The sequence below is a fragment of the Sapajus apella genome, unplaced genomic scaffold (genome assembly GCF_009761245.1).
Source record: "Sapajus apella isolate SASKATOON/1434 unplaced genomic scaffold, GSC_monkey_1.0 scaffold26, whole genome shotgun sequence".
In the NCBI taxonomy this organism is placed as follows: domain Eukaryota; kingdom Metazoa; phylum Chordata; class Mammalia; order Primates; family Cebidae; genus Sapajus; species Sapajus apella.
The window spans coordinates 14968170-14984531 of NW_022436966.1; the positions used below are offsets into that span (position 1 = coordinate 14968170).

General features: G+C 36.5%; 1 long non-coding RNA gene across 1 annotated transcript in view; it reads right to left on the minus strand.

The window, feature by feature from the left end:
• The window catches only part of LOC116560406, a 20582-nt gene extending 7303 nt beyond the window's left edge, over window positions 1–13279 (minus strand). The window contains exon 1 of the long non-coding RNA XR_004272955.1: window positions 13249–13279. This is a non-coding gene — a long non-coding RNA (uncharacterized LOC116560406). The remainder of the gene's footprint in view (window positions 1–13248) is intronic.
• Window positions 13280–16362: the final 3083 nt, after the last annotated feature.

Below are 16362 nucleotides of genomic sequence, written 5' to 3' on the forward strand. Positions count from 1 at the left end.
AAGGAAGGAAGGAAGGAAGGAAGGAAGGAAGGAAGGAAGGAAGGAAGGATTGGTTTGATATATTGTATATGTTTGTCTTCCACAAATGGGTTGAAATGTAATCCCCAATGTTAAAGGTGGGGCCTCATGGGAGGTTTATGGGTCATGGGGCAGATCCCTTATAAATAGCTGGTGCCATCCTCACAGTAATAAGTGAGTTCTCTCTCTATGTGTTCACATGAGATCTGGTTGTTTAAGAGTCTGAGACTTCCCAATTCTCTCTCTTGCTCCTGCTCATGCCATGTACAACGTCCACCCACACTTCACCTGTCACCATGATTGTAAGCTTCCAGAGGCCTTGCCAGGAGCAGATGCTAGCATCATGCTTTCTGTACAGCCTGTAAAACCATGAGCCAAAATAAACTTCGTTTTCTAATAAATTACCCTGCCTTGGGTATTTCTTTAGTGCAATGCAAGTAGACTAACACACAGCCTTATTACAAATGGAAACACATAACTCTATACTAACTAAAATAGTAGAATTCTCGTATAAAAGTAGACAGATAGGTCAATGGAACAGAAAGATATCCCTAAAATGGAATCTATGATGGGTAGTAAATTAATATATGGAAAACATTTTCTAACTCAATCAGGAAAAAAGGCTTACCAATAATTGGTTTTAAGATAATTGGTTGGCAATTCAGGAATAGGATCAATTTTGACTTTTACTTTATACCATATACCAACCACTGTTTTAAAATTTACTTCTGACAAACTAAAGATACCTCAAATATAGGACCATGGTTGAAAGAATCAGATGGGCGCATTGAATTTGCATTCCCACACCAATTCACTTAGACCATTCCACTTTCCTTTTTCTTTTTTTAATTGAGACAGGGTCTCACTCTGTAACTCAGGCTGGAGTGGAGTGCAGTGGTGTGATTAAGACTCACTGTAGCCTTGACCTCCTGGGCTCAAGTGACCTCCCAATCTCAGTCCCTTGAGTAGCTGGTACTAAAGTTATGTGCCACCACAGTCCTCTGATTTTTACTTTTTTTATAGAGGGAGTCTTATGATGTTGCCCAGACTGGTTTCGAGCTCTTGGGCTGAAGCAATTCTCCTGCCTCAGACTCCTAGAGTGCTGGAATTACAGCCATGAGCCACCATACCTGGCTGACTTTCCAATTTTTATAAATTAAATTTCCATCTAAGATTTTGTTTGAAAAAAATTTTTCTACTAAAAAGAAACAAAAAGACTTGAAAATTTGCCATATGCCAAAATACATTTAGACAGATGAAATATTTATTATTAAAAACAAAGACACTGAAAATCCAAAGGAATACATAATTTATCAGAAGCAAATATCTGAAATAAGTAGAATTTTCCAAATACGCATTCAATAGAAGAAAAATATGTGTATGAAAGACTGAGAGATGACTACATGAAATTTAAAACTTTCTTTACATCAAAATAAACCAAAGTAAAAAGATGATTTAAAAAATTTGTATCACATATGAAGTTAAATGTGTTAATTTCTTAATTTTAGAAAGCCTTTATGTAAATGAATTAAAACTACAAACATCTTAATTTGAGAGGGGAAAAAAATTATTTGGGCAACAATATTCCAAAAGAAAAATCCAGGTAAATATCATCATAATAAAGGAATAGTGGATGAGAGATTTCGACCAATTTTTGCAAAACAGAAAGTGAGAGAAAGAGTGGTTACTTGTAAAAGAGTAAAAGGGGAGCAAAGTACAGAACGGATTGGTTGATCTACCTACCTGACTGAGCCCCAGAGAGAAACTGGCCTCCAAAACCCCATGAATGAGACATGGGACTCTAAAGACAGGAGTTCATAGTCAGGGTGTACATGGAATTCAGTCACTGTTGTATCTCTCCACCTTATCTCATTCTCTGCTTCATACACATGCACACGGAATCCTCAGAAGTCAAGCTTTTATTTCCCAAGTTAAAACAAAATCAGTGTTTCCTTTTCCAAAGAAAATTAATTGCTTCTCTGAGAATTCAGGAGTGTGATAAGGCGGTTCCAGAGCAAAGCCTTCTTTTGTTGCTTTAGGGCCTCCCAGCATGAAGGCTGGCTTCCACCCTACTCGCCCTAAAGCAAAGCATGCCAGCAGATAAACTGCTCATGTACACAGCACACAGTCACTTATTTTTGTTGTCACACCCTTAAACATTGATGGATAAGAAGGAATCACTTGGTTTAATTCAGTGAAGCATGTAATATGAAAGAGAATGATCAAGAAGTACAAGCAGAAAGAAATGATCATCAAAGAAGGATAGGATTTAAGCTAAAGAAAATAAAGAAAAAAAATCTTTAATAATATCTCACAAGTACTTCAGAAAATACTGTAACCATAAGGTACAAACAGAATGCTATTTAAAAAGGAGGGTCATTCAGAGAACAAGAACCTGTGAAAATTAAAATGTGATGGCAAAACAAAGAACTATCACTCATAAACAAAAATGTGGGAAAATGAACAGCATCATGAGTATGCAAATTATCCAAATCAACACAAAAATGCCCTGCTCTGTTTCACTATTAAGAGTTAGCAAGGGTAAACGAAAATGTTAATAAAAGTACTCAGTGTTGGGAAAAATGCAGTCAAACTCTGCTTGTGGTATTATAGACTTGTATAACTCTGAAAATAATTCAGCTATATGTATATAAATAAAAAAAGACATAAAAACAAACTTTTGACCTAGTGTAGGACAGTTCTCCAAGTGGCCTTATATCAACTGAGTTCTCCCCATTTCTTTCTTGTAGTTCTCAAGAATAACTATAGAATAATCTGGAAATGCAACATCCTAAGATAGGAAAGCATTCACCAGAATAGCCCAAGCTCTGTTGCAGTCCAATCCTAGTGACAGGATGTCCTTCAGTGCTTTAGCCCAGTGTGTCACATGTTTCTGAGGTACAAAACCCAGGGCTAGCTGCTTTCTGGAGTCCCTCCGCTGTGGCAAAAGTGGGACACCTTCAGGTGAGAGACTCCATGCTCCCCAGGCAGCTTTCCTGAGCCTTGAAAGAATGACTGATAACGAACCCTAGGCTTCTGTTGTCCCTTGCTGCCTATCTATAACTAATAAACCCACTCCATGTAACTTACGTGTGGAGGTGTTCTGTCTCACTGAACTCAGATTACTTGGTCACTGGTGTACAGTGAATCTACTTTGCACCTAGAAATCTTTTGTTCCCAAGTAAAAGATATAAGGAAATGGAAACAAAATCTAGAAAGAGCTAGGTATGCAAATATATTATCATAATAGTATTGAATAATAAAATACTGCTTTTGTAACTGCTGTCCTTAAATAGTCCTCAATATTTAGTGCACACTTCTGAAATACCCACAGAGGAGCAGTGAAGATATTTAAAATATTGGGCTGGGCATCGTGGCTCATATCTGCAATTCCAGCATTTTGGAAGGCTTAGGCAGGTGGGTCACTTGAAGTCAGGAGTTTGAGGCCAACCTGGCCAACATGGTGAAACCCTATCTCTAATAAAAATACAAAAAAAAAAATTAGCTATTCAAGGTGCCAGGCACCTGTAATCCCAGCTACTTGGGAGGCTGAGGCAAGAGAATCGCTTGAGCCCAGGAGATGGAGCTTACAATGAGCCAAGGTCACACCACTGCACTCCAGCCTGGGCAACAGAGTGAGACTCTGTCTCAAACAAAATAAATAAAACTATAATACAATACAATACAATACAAATCACCCAACACTAGGCTTGCATATTTTGCCATTGGAAGTAACTTGCTTTGGCTTCTCCTGTTCTCAAAATCACTGGTCAATAAAAGTTGTTTCCTAGAAGAAATAATGCCTGGAATTTTGAAAGATGAATAAGAACTTTACAGAGTAAGAAAAGCTGGAATAGCATTTCAGGCTGTAGAAAAGGCATGAACAAGTGTGCAGATTGTAAAACAACATAGAGAACATGAAAAACTGTAAGCAGTTTAGAGTTCCTAACGGTTAGACCATGAAGCTGGGAGTGGCTGGAGAGGAGACCAGGGAAATTGCTAAGGAAGTGCGGGTCAAGGAGGCTCCTATGATATACCAGTTACAAAGTTCTGATTTTAGGGAATAAAGAGCCAGGAAGATTTAAGAAAAGGCATGATTAAGCAAAGGCAACATTAGATTGTGTTTTGGATATAGCAGCATTGCTATAGATGTGACAGGAATATATAAGAAATACTGGGGTGGAGGTGAGAGTTGAGTTCAGTTTAGGATATGTTAAATATATTGTGACTATAAGACATCTAAAGAAATATGTCTGATAGGCAGTTGCATCTATAAATATAAATGGGAGGGAATAGGTCAGGACTGAAGATATATTTATTGAGGTCATTAGCATTGTAAGTAAGAATTGAAGTCATAAAAATGATTAGATTGCTACACATTTACACAAACAACTTATAAAAGAAAAAAACAAGAATGAGTAAAAAACTGGAACTTTGTGGTCCATCAGTATGAAAGAAACGGGCAAGAAGAAATAATTTCAAAGAAATAAAGAAGGAATGAACAGAGGTGGGAGAGAATTAAAAAACAATAAAATGTCAACCAATGGGTAGATAGTTTCAAGGAAATGTCAATAGTGTTAAATAGGGGGATTCACTTAGATAGGGACCAGACATGACCATTGGACTTGGTTATCTAGACATCATTGGTAATTTTTTCTAACACTAGCCCCTGCAGAACCTAATTGCAGAAAGTTTGAGTATTAGAGAGTCATAGAGGAAGCAAGAATTATGTACCCTTTAAAGGCAGCTGAGTAAGCAATACAGGAGAGTGGGAGAAGTAAGTAGCAGAGAGCATAGGATTTGGGATTGAGGGGGTGTAATTTAAGACCTGGAGACAGTTGAACATATTTTTAGGGCAATAAAAACATATAAGAGAAAATAAAGCATAGACATAACAAAAGAGTACAATTTTGGAGTACACAGTAATTACTAAGATCTAAAGAATAAGAAATATAGGTTTTAAACTGGGGAAGTACACTTTAACATTTTGCAGGGTTCAGGACACACTATCACCCAATTTGGCACCCTGGAATTTGAGAAAATAGTAGGAACAGGAAGGTCTTTCTGACATTTTCTTTGGTTCTTCCCTGAAGCAGACCATAAAATAATTCTCTGACCATTCTTTAAAGTAAGTCATAAGCCACTCAATCCAGAGGGGTCCTCCCTATATCCAGAAAAAAGAATGAAGACACAGAAATACAAAGAAGTATCTGAACAAACAGGCCTTGCTAAGTCCCCCCTGGTTTATTGCCATTAGGTCATGCTCCCTTTTGTCCAATGATAATTTTATACTGTTGTCCACTCTTAATCAAATCTAAACATAAAATACATAGTGTATTAGTCCATTCTTATCCTGCTAATAAAGACATACCTGAGACTAAGTAATTTATAAACGAAAGAGGTTTAATTGACTCACAGTTCAGCACGTTTGGGGAGGCCCCAGGAAACTTAAATTATGGCAGAAGAGGAAGTAAACACATCCTACTTCACATGGTGGTAGGAAGGAGAAGTGTTGAGCAAAAGGGTGAAAAGTCCCTTATAAAACCATCAGATGTCATGAGAACTAACTCACTATAATAAGAACAGCAGCACGTGGGTAATTGCCCCCATCATTCAATTACATCCCGCCGTGTCCCTCCCACTACACATGGGGATTATGGAAACTGCAATTCAAGGTGAGATTTGGGTGGGGACACAGCCAAACTATATCACATTGTTTTTTCTGTTTCTTTAGGCCTTTATTTCTGAAAGATCCTGAGTGCCATACAATTTATATTAAATAAATGTGAATGCTTTTTGCTTCTCAGTCTGTCTTTTATCACAGATGCTTGAACCATGAACCTTGAGATGGGTGAGAAAAATATGTTACTTTTCTCCCCTATGCCCCTGAGACTTGAGAAAAGCAACTAATAATGAAAGACAGATATAGATAAACTAGTGGTCATAAGGGTATGCGATGGCCAATGAATTAGTTGGGATCTCAAATCTTATAGTGTTATTTCTTCTGCAAAATAAAGGCAAGTTTATTTGGGTACAAAAATGAAAGAAAATAGTAAGATGTTGAAGAGTCATGGAATCCAAGTGGGAAAAGTTGCTGGCAGGGTGCAATTTAAGCATTGTGATATAGCATTGAGGACCCAAGCCTTGATGGAACTTCTAAAATCTGAGAGCATTTTTTTAAAAATACTGCAATTGGTCCTCTGTATCCATGGGTTCCACATCTGTGAATTCAACCAACTGTGATTAGGAATATTTGGGGGAAGAAACAATAAACAATGATGATACAACAATAAAAAATAACACAAATTTCTAAAAAGTAAAACAACTATTTATAAAATGTTCACATTGTATTAGGTATTTAAATAATTTAGAGATGATTTAAAGTATATGGGATGGTGTGTGTTGGTTATATGTAAATGCTATGCCATTTTATATAAGGGACTTGAGCTTCTGAGGATTTTTGTATAGGGGTTCCTGGAACGAATCCCTCAAGAATACCAAGGGTTAACTGTAGTGTGCATATACCGTATGTTATGCTAACCCTTTGTATGGCCTGGGAAGCATTCTCAGGATCAAACAAACATTTTACTATTTCTGCAAATAAATTTATAGGTTGAGGTTTACCCCCAAATAAATTTGCACCAAACAAAAAGCCTTCTGGTTTTCCAAGATTTTTAGATTTTATAATTGCAGGTAAGAGACTACCATTCTGCAAAGAGCAAGATGTCCACAAGTTGATAGGGGAGCATATAGGAGCCAAAAGAGGAATTAGGAAAAGTTCCCCAGCTATGTTGAATTTTGATCTAAGTTTTGAAGGCTAGTAGGTAATTAGCCAGGTAAATGAGGAAATAATAGTGTTTGAAACAAGAAATCTACCTTTCACCTTCTGGAATTATTCATATATTTTATGATTTAATCTTAAATTAGGTCTTTCCTGGGTTTCCTTAGAAAGCATTTTATTTATTGATGTATTTATTTATTTATTTATTTAGAGGCAGAGTCTCGCTCTATCTCCCAGGCTGGAGTGCAGTGGTAAGACCAGAGCTCACTGCAGCCTGTATCTCCCAGGTTCAACCAATCCTCCCACTTCAGCCTCTAGAGTAGCTGGAACTAAAGGTGCACATGGAGTCAGTGTCCCACTATGTTTGCTGCCCAAGCTGGTCTCAAACTCCTGGACTCAATCAGTCTTCCTACCTCAACCTCTTAAATAGTTAGGACTACAGTTGCGAGCCACTGTACTCTGACTAGAAAGCATTTAACAAGAGCTCCTACAGTGGATCGATTTACACCTGATGTTTCAGTATTAATATTGAGTAAAGCCAATGACTTCTGGACTCCTGAGGAAAACTATTTGAATATTGAAAGGAGACCTATACTTAAGAGTAACATTCCAAGTGAGAAATGGCAACAATAGACAGATCTAGATCATATACAGGTATGGATAAATTAAAGTATTATTCATTCAAATAGTCGAGTACTTCATTACTAGAATTTAATTGAATCAAAGGATGCTTATATTACAAACAAACTTTTTACTCTGGAAGAAATAACTTTTCAAGGGAAAAATGCTTATCTATCATTTTGTACACTAGCATTAGCATTTGCTAGTTCAAATCTAATAAAGCCCTCTCCATGAATGCATCATTAATAAAATCTTCAAAATGGCTTCTCTCAACATTTTCTTTTTGATTTTTCATGATTTAATTAGAAACATCTTTAAAAAGGCTGGTTTTACTATGGTAGTATCACATCTGCATTTTCAGCAGTATGCTGTTTAATCACAACGGGTTATAAAGTGAAACTCCCAGTACTTATTGTATTATCTAGTAGAACCCACACATTTTGTATTTTTAGTGCCCCTGAGTCATCATCTTGCATTTGTTCATCAACATTTTAACTGCCCCTCTTAAAAAATGTAATTTGATAGTTAATTTTCTAAACTTGTTATCCTTCTATTTTTTCAAAGTAATGACATTTCATATGCCTTTGCTATGCTTCATCCTGCACCTGAACCCTTTTCTCCAATGAGATTTATTTATTTCTCTTTTTCTACTTTATATTAACTTTTGCTATTTTTGTTTAGATATTTCAAACTAAATTCTTCTAAGGTTTTATGATTCTCAGTAAAAATGAGTTAGCTATTTTATGCCACATCACTGGATAGTTTTAGAATATATGTAAATGCTATGGTGGTAATGTTGAAATTTGTAGTGTAAGATTAATCTAGGAAAAAATGAAATATATATTATGTATACATATAAACTTAAATATATTATACACATAAAGTAGGTGTTGAGATTTTTGGCAGCAAAATTGTTTTCTTTCAAGTTATTTACAAAGGACAGATTTCTTTTTCTAATAGAGACTAATCCTCAGATTTACAATACTGTCTTAAATTGACAAATAATAATTGTATATATTCATAGGGTATGTAGTGATGTTTCAATACATATAATGTATAGTGATCAGATCAGGGTAACTGGCATATCCATCTTCTCAAACATTTATCATTTCTTTGTGTAAGGAGTTGGATTTCTTTTTTTAATACTCAAAGAATAGTGAAAAAATTTTGTGGGTAGAAGTGCTGGCTTGAGAGCTTTTATTCACTGTTCTTTGTCTGGAACAGAATCAAATAGGTGTAAATTGGATAAAAAACCTGTTGAAGAACTAGGGCTGTTTCCCCATCCTACTCTCCCTTTTTTCCCTTCCTTCCTTCCTTCCGTCCTTCCTTCTTTGCTTCCTTTACTCGTCCTTCCCTCCCTGTTTTCTTTCTCTCTTCTCTTAAATTGCAAAGAAAAAAGGAGATCAAATTATTCAGATAAACATGTATAGTTAATTACTGTAAGTCCCCTTAAAAGCAGGAGCTGATTCTTAGCATCCTCCACCATTCCTAGCACAGTATCTTCATCACTGTCTACATTACATGGAATAATAGCATGGAGCATAGGTTCAAGGGTCCAGCTGCATTGGTTTCAGCTCTAGTCCTCTCTTATTAGATGTTTGGCTGTGGATGAGTTACTGGACCTGCCTTTACTCTGAAAAATCTAATAATAATAACATACCACTTACACAGTTGTATGAATTAAATATGGCATTTAAAGTATTTAGAACTTCTGACACATAATAAGAATTTAGTCAGGGTTAACTAATTGATTGTAATATACTAATAATTGTTAACTAAATGAACAACACATAATACAATAATATTACTGATACAGTTTTTCTGTTTTATTTTGTTAGCAAGATATATTCTTTTTCTTTTTTTGTGTGTCTTTTAAATATAATTTATACAACCAGCACTTCTTTATTTATTCATTGAATTATTCTTGTATTCAAAGGTATCATTTGCCTTATTTCAGAAACAATACTAGATTCTGGAAACTTAAAAGTAAATTAAAAACACATGGCCCTTTATTAACATGAGAGCTAAGAAGGGCTACTCAGCTAAACAATAAAATACAATGCAGTGTTCCTAAGTGTTATAACTGGAGTGGTGGGGGGTGCTACAGAGTTGGAGGGTACACACCCAACCCAGGATGAGAAATATACCTGGTGGGGCCCCCCAGCAGGTGATAGCAATATTAACTTATTGGAAAATACTCTGCCTTGCCACTCTCTGACTTTCCAACTCCAAAAACATGTCCCTCCCTCATTTTAACCGGCCCCTGAAGATTCATAAATTGGGTTATTTGAACCCCCAAAAAAGGATGGGGCCTTGATAATCTATATACTTACAAAGCAATTCAGTTGATTTTGAAGCAAGAGTCTGAACATTGAGCAATAACTATTAGGCAAAACGGACAGGAGTAACAAGACAAGAAATACTGGATTAAATCTCAGCGCTGCTACAGCATATCCAAATTATAGCCAAAGTGGCACAACAGCCCAATACTCCATTAAAGAAAAGACCTTTCAGGTATGATGCATTTCAGAGAGCTATTAATCCTGGATACGACAATTAATCAATGTCATCACCTTATATTCAATAGCACATCTAAGCCATGCTGGAAAGACCCAACTATTCTATTTTAAAAGACTTCCAGAGAAGGGGATTTCATGGCATCCTTTGTTGATGCTTTCTAATAATTTTAATGTTAATTCTTATCACATTCTTGGACAAGATTAGGAACTTTGTCTCTTTTGCTCCTGTATTTCATTTTCTTTTCATTTCAGATTTTTCACCCTCAAAACCCCCTCTAATTCTCTCTGAACTTCTTAGCTCCTCTCTATTATGCTACCCCATTCTCAAACTCTATGTTTGGAAAATTTGTGGAGCTCATATTCACTAAAATCATGCACCTTGCTAGGTGTGGTGGCTCATGCCTGTAATTCCAGCACTTTGGGAGGCTGGGGTGGGCCGATCACTTGAGGTTAGAAGTTCAAGACCAGCCTGGCCAACATGGCAAAACCCTTCCAGCACTAAAAACACAAAGATTAGGCATGGTGGCACGCACCTGTAACCCCAGCCTCCCAAGTAGCTGGGGTTACAGGTGCGCACCTGTAGGAGAATTGCTTGAACCCAGGAGGCAGAGGTTGCAGTGAGCCGAGATTGCACCACTGCACTCCAGCCTGGGCGAAAGAGTAAAAGTCCATTTCAAAATAAATAAATTAAATTAAATTAAAATATGCAACAATTATAAGCTTCAAAGGGTCATATCTCTCAATGAACATTTGTATTTGAAGGTAAGAAAGGCTTTTTAAAAAATACAAATATATTTTGGAATTTTAGACAGGAGACATTGGATGAGGTACAGCTGAACTTTCTAGCTGTTCCTTAACAATCATTCTGTTTGGCTATGATTGGCAACTAATGCTTTATTTGCGGGTATTTAATTACTAGGATAATTCCTTTTATACTCCCTACTAGTTCTAGTTTGAATGTATAGTTCATATGATGAAAGCTCCATGCTTTGATTGTTTCTGACTTATGGGGAAGCAAAATGAAATTGTCCACAATAGTTTTAAAAGTCAATTTTAACTCTTTATCTATGGCAGAATAATAAATGTTACCACCACTTAAATAGTGCCTTTCATCCTTAGACCTCAAGACACTTCAACATTATTCCTTTACATTATTTGAGTGCATATGTTTTGGAAGAAGGGACAAACTGAACAAGACATAATACATGGTTAGCTACACTAATTTGTTTTGTTTGGTTTTCTTTCTTTTTTTTTTTTTTTTATAAAGAGTCTTGCTTGGTCGCCCAGGCTGGAGTGCAGAGACACAAACTCAGCTCACTGCAACCTCCGCCTCCTGGGTTCAAGCAATTCTTCTGCCTCAGCCTCCCGAGTAGCTGGGATTACAGGTGCCCACCACTGTACCCAGCTAATTTTTGTATTTTTAGTAGAAATAGGGTTTCATCATATTAGCCAGGCTGGTCTCGAACTCCTGAGCTCAGGTGATTTGTCCATCTCAGCCTCCCACAGTGCTGGGATTAGCAGTGTGAGCCACCACCCCTGGCCTTGTTTTCTTTAACAAATGCAAAATAAATAGCACTACTAAAAAGCCAGATAATGTCTTGAAGATAAACTCTTTTGAAAGTAGGTTATTCTAAACAGATGTGTTCAATGTAATTTTTAAAATTTTTATTCATGTATATACAAATCCCGAATTTGATTACTAATACTGAATTTTTGGCTTCTATTTTATCAGATACTGAAACAAGCGACTTGCTTGTACACAGAAAAAATGGCTTTAATAAATAGTAAAACTACAGCTTTTAAAGGCTTTATTGCCTTCCAAATTTTATGAGTAAATTTTGCGGAAAACTGTGTAAATAGAGCATAATTATTTTGAAAATAGGAGCCTTTGTTTTTAGTCATCTAACTGTCATGAGTATATGAAGCACCCTGCTGAATAAACAAAAGACTGAAAAAAATTACCTGTAGAGAGTTTTTGCTATTGAAAGAATAAAAACTAAAGCAATGGGGAGAACTTCTTCTGTTCATAGATGCAAATACTGAATACTAAACCTGGCTGAGAAAAAAATCACTTTAGCCTGATAACCTGATTACTTAGAACAAAAATAGAGAAAATTAAGAACTAAAAAGCAGAAAATTAAGGTGGAATGCAGTTTAAAGAGTAAGTAGATGATGTAGGCTTTCATTTTCTTCTCCCCCTGTGTCCAGCTAATTAAAATTACAATCAAAATGAAAGAGTCTAAACTTGTAAATATCTTTAGCTAATGATTTTGTCTTTTTAATCATCTTCACATTCAAAGTCTTCTGTTATTCATTTAGGTATTTACAATAAAATGAAATTGTTTTCCCCTGTAAAAATCCTTATTTTAATTTGCCTTATCTGCTTCACTTTATATTATATATTCTCTAGTTCTTATTTATCTTTCTCTCTTTATGTCATATTTTTTCAACTTTTACTTTGAACATACTTTGCAGAAGACAAAATCTATAATAGTGTAGAGTTTGTATTTTACTTTAAAATTTAAGTGCTGATCCAAATACAATGCTTCTAAGCTCTGTCACACACAAAATTGCTCATTATACCTTATAAAATTAAGCTTGCAAAATTTAAGTAGATTCAATTTTCTTACTATAAATATTTTGTATTGCATTAAACATTAGGAAAAGTCTTTATATTCCAAAGCAAAATCACAGCTAAAGAGGCTGCTGATCCATGAAAACTTTGCTTTTTATCTATGTTTACAAATGTATATGCTTCAAGTTGTCCTGCAATAAGAGTGTTTGGAGATCCAAAAAACTAAAGGCACCTAAGAACCATGAAGTCCACCATTGTGGAAACCTTTAAGTAACCAGGTCTAGTACACATTAATTGGTCATTGCCATCCACATCCTTTACTGGAGGACTTGTGTCCAAACCTCGAGGTCAGATCTGGGCTTTACACGGCATCCTGTGTCTCTCTTGATCAGTTTATGCTCTGACTGCTTAGAGGGCTACCTTATTTTCCTCCTTGTTAGTGCTAAAATATAATTTAAACCCTGGACTCAAAGTGTGGTTTTTGGGGCAGAAACAGTCACATCCCCTGGGAGCTTGCTGAAAATATAGAATTCTAGGCATCTCATCAGTTGTATTGTATCAGAATCATGTGCACATTAAAAGTTGAGAGTATTATTTGATGAAATCACCTCTAAGCACTCTAGATATATTTCTACTCTTTTTTTTTTTTTTTGCTTTTGTACTTCTCCAACCTCCACTCATGAACGGACAGTACATAATGTCTAATGTGGAAATGAGAGGATTGGCTTTCACACCTTATCAACATAGTATTTGGCCTATGATGTAATTTCCCATGACTCAGGTCCCTTCTTGATAAGCTAACTGGAATGTCTAAAGCATTCAGCCTGATTTAGGTGGTAATAATGATATGCCAACTAAGGCCAACTTGTTGGCCAACAATGCCTACCTCCTGGATAAGGAACCAGCATGGGCCAGCCACACCTAACACCAAGCACAAGGGCAACAAAGGCACGTTCTGGGGCTGAGGGAGTGTTCTCTACAGCCAAGGATGGATGCTCCTAACAGGTATAGATATCTCTAGGCCATCTGTGATATCCAAGTTTACTACCAGAAACACTTTGTCTGACTAATAAAGGAGGACTCTAGCACTATGTTTCCAGCATTCTTTTTCATTCATTCATTCATTCCATAAACATGTAGGATGATGTTTTCATCCTATCTCCCCGATAACTTACTTTCAATATCTTTGCCAGCCATTTTCTTCTATCCACTCTTGAAATGTTTGAATTCCTCAAGGCAACCCCTTCTTTACTCACTTGATCTATTGCCTAGATTCCATTCTCTGTGCAGTCTGATGGCTTCAGTGACCATCTACATGCCAACTACTCCCATTTCTGCCTCTAGCCCAGGTCTTTCTTCCTTTCTCAAAACCTCTCTATCTTGCACTCATTTTAAAGGTCACTTGGATGTCTGACAAGCATCTCCATGTCAATATGTTCAATAGTGAACTCACAATTTTCCATTCCAAACCAGTTTTTTCTCTGATGCTCTTCAATGCAGTAAATAATTCAACTCTGTTTTCAGCTATCCTTATCTTACCTTATAGCCAATTAATCAGCAAGCCTTATTGATTTTATTTTCTGTCTTTTGAATCCTTCTACTCTTCCTGTTTCTATTACTCCACCTGAGTCCAAGCATCATCATAGCTTACTCAGGTTCTTCAAAAGCCTTTCAAATAGCGTTTCTGTATCTGCTCTAACGTATGAAAAGCACAACTTATAGCCTTAGGAAATTTCATTTCAAAATATCACTAGAGACATTCAGTGGGCTAGCTAGAAGTTAGCAAAAGTAGTTATCTAACTAGCTTCTTAACTGATCCCTGGTGCTTCTATATTGATACAATAGCCACTGAAATTTTCCATACCAAGCAATGCTATACATACTATAGTAAGTGATTATCTCCCTGAAAATGGACCTATTCACATCATTCTCCAGCTTGATGTCCCATAAACTCTTCCTATTTCCCTTAATCAAAATTCTTCACATTGACTCATTCACTTCAAGGTTCCCTAAGACCTGTCTCTTGCCTCACATATTAGAATTATTTCATTCCTCTCTATACTCCTATTCTTTGCATTCTAGTTTCTTGAAAATACTGTGTGTCTTCATGACTGGTGCCCCCATATTTAGTATCCTTTCTTACCTAGCTCACTCCTAACCATTTTTCAGATCTCAGATTAGTCACTTCCTATGAGACTTTATGTCTTACATAAACCAGGTAAGGTCTAGGTAATATGCTTTCTCATCAATTTCTATTTCTTTTTGTGATAGATGTTGCAAATGTAACACGGTATATCTGCCTCTTCAGTAAGCTCCATCCTATGGAGCTTACTGGATGGAAGGATTATGCTGGTTCTTGTTCACTACTTGTCTTAGTCTGTTTTCACACTACTATAAAGAACTGTCAAGGAATGGGTAATCCATAAATAAAAGAGATTTAATTGATTCAAAGTTCTACAAGGCTGGGGAGGCCTTGGAAACTTACAATCATAGAGGAAGGTAAAGAAGCAGTAAGTACCTTCTTCACAAGGCAACAGGAGAGATAAAGAGAGAACGAAGCGGGAAGAGCCCCTTATAAAACCAACAGATCTCATCAGAACTAACTGACTATCACAAGAACAGCATGGGGGAAACCACCCCATGATCCAATCACCTCCCACCAGGTGTCTCCCTTGACACACGGGAATTACATTTGGAGATGAGATTTGGTTGGGAACACAGAACCAAACCTCATCACTACTTTAGCTCCAGAAGTGCCTTATATAAGTAGGTTATCAACAAATATTTCAAATGAAGAAAAAAGTGCCAAAGGAATGAATAAGTAGAGTATAGTAGGTTCTAGGGAGGCAGAAGAATCAGACCTGACTCTGTGCCTGGCTGAGAGGTTTTTGAGCTCCATCACCCCACTGACTGCCAAGTTTGATATGGCTAGTGTGGCCAAACATCCTTCTCATCCTCCATCGTTCCATATGAGCTCCACACAAAATTATAGGCTTCAAAGGATTCTGGCATCTGGTGTAAATAGGTGTGCAAGAGTCCAGGATGTATTTGTAAGGATGTATTTATGAGACTCTGAAGTGTTGGATAGCTTTAACAAGTAGTACACTTTGCGGTTTACCAAATTAGTACAGTAGGTTCAGCTGCCAATAATCTCTAAGAATACTTCATGACTAATTTTATCCAACTGATGAATGCCTTTTATACCAACTCATGACCCATGATTCAAGAAAGGTCAGAACAGGGAATGTCTCAAGCCTGCAAGTGTTAAGTCCTCAACAATGGTCACCTGCGTACAGCATTCTTTTCCATGAGTGGAGGCCTAGGTTAAGTTAGTAACAATTAGACCCACCTGATCAACCAAACTCATTTAACTTTTTAAAAACTCACAATCATCTCTATCTGAAGGCAGTTATCTTACAGCCTGAATAATTCCCAGTTCAATTACAGTTTGGGAAGTGTGAGGATTGATTGGACTTTCTCCTGTCACCTCCGGCCATAGGTCCTGTGTCAGAGTGGGTGCTTGTGTGATTCATTCTGCTGAATATGTTCTTCAATATGTTCAAGGTTCCAATATATTACAAGTTATAGGAAAACGTGGTACTCAGTATTTTGTAGCTCATTTATTCATCTTTTCATTAATGTTTCTAACATTACTGAAAACTGGTTAAATTCAGGCAAAATTTCTATATGTGGTAATTCTCTCAACAAATTTTGAGTTTGCATTGTTTAAGGGACTAGACTAAGTGCCGGAGCTAGGGCAGAAAATAAAGCAGAAAAAACCCAGTTTTATGGAGTCTATATTCACTATTGAGGGGAGATAGACAATAAGCAAAATAAACAAGTTACAT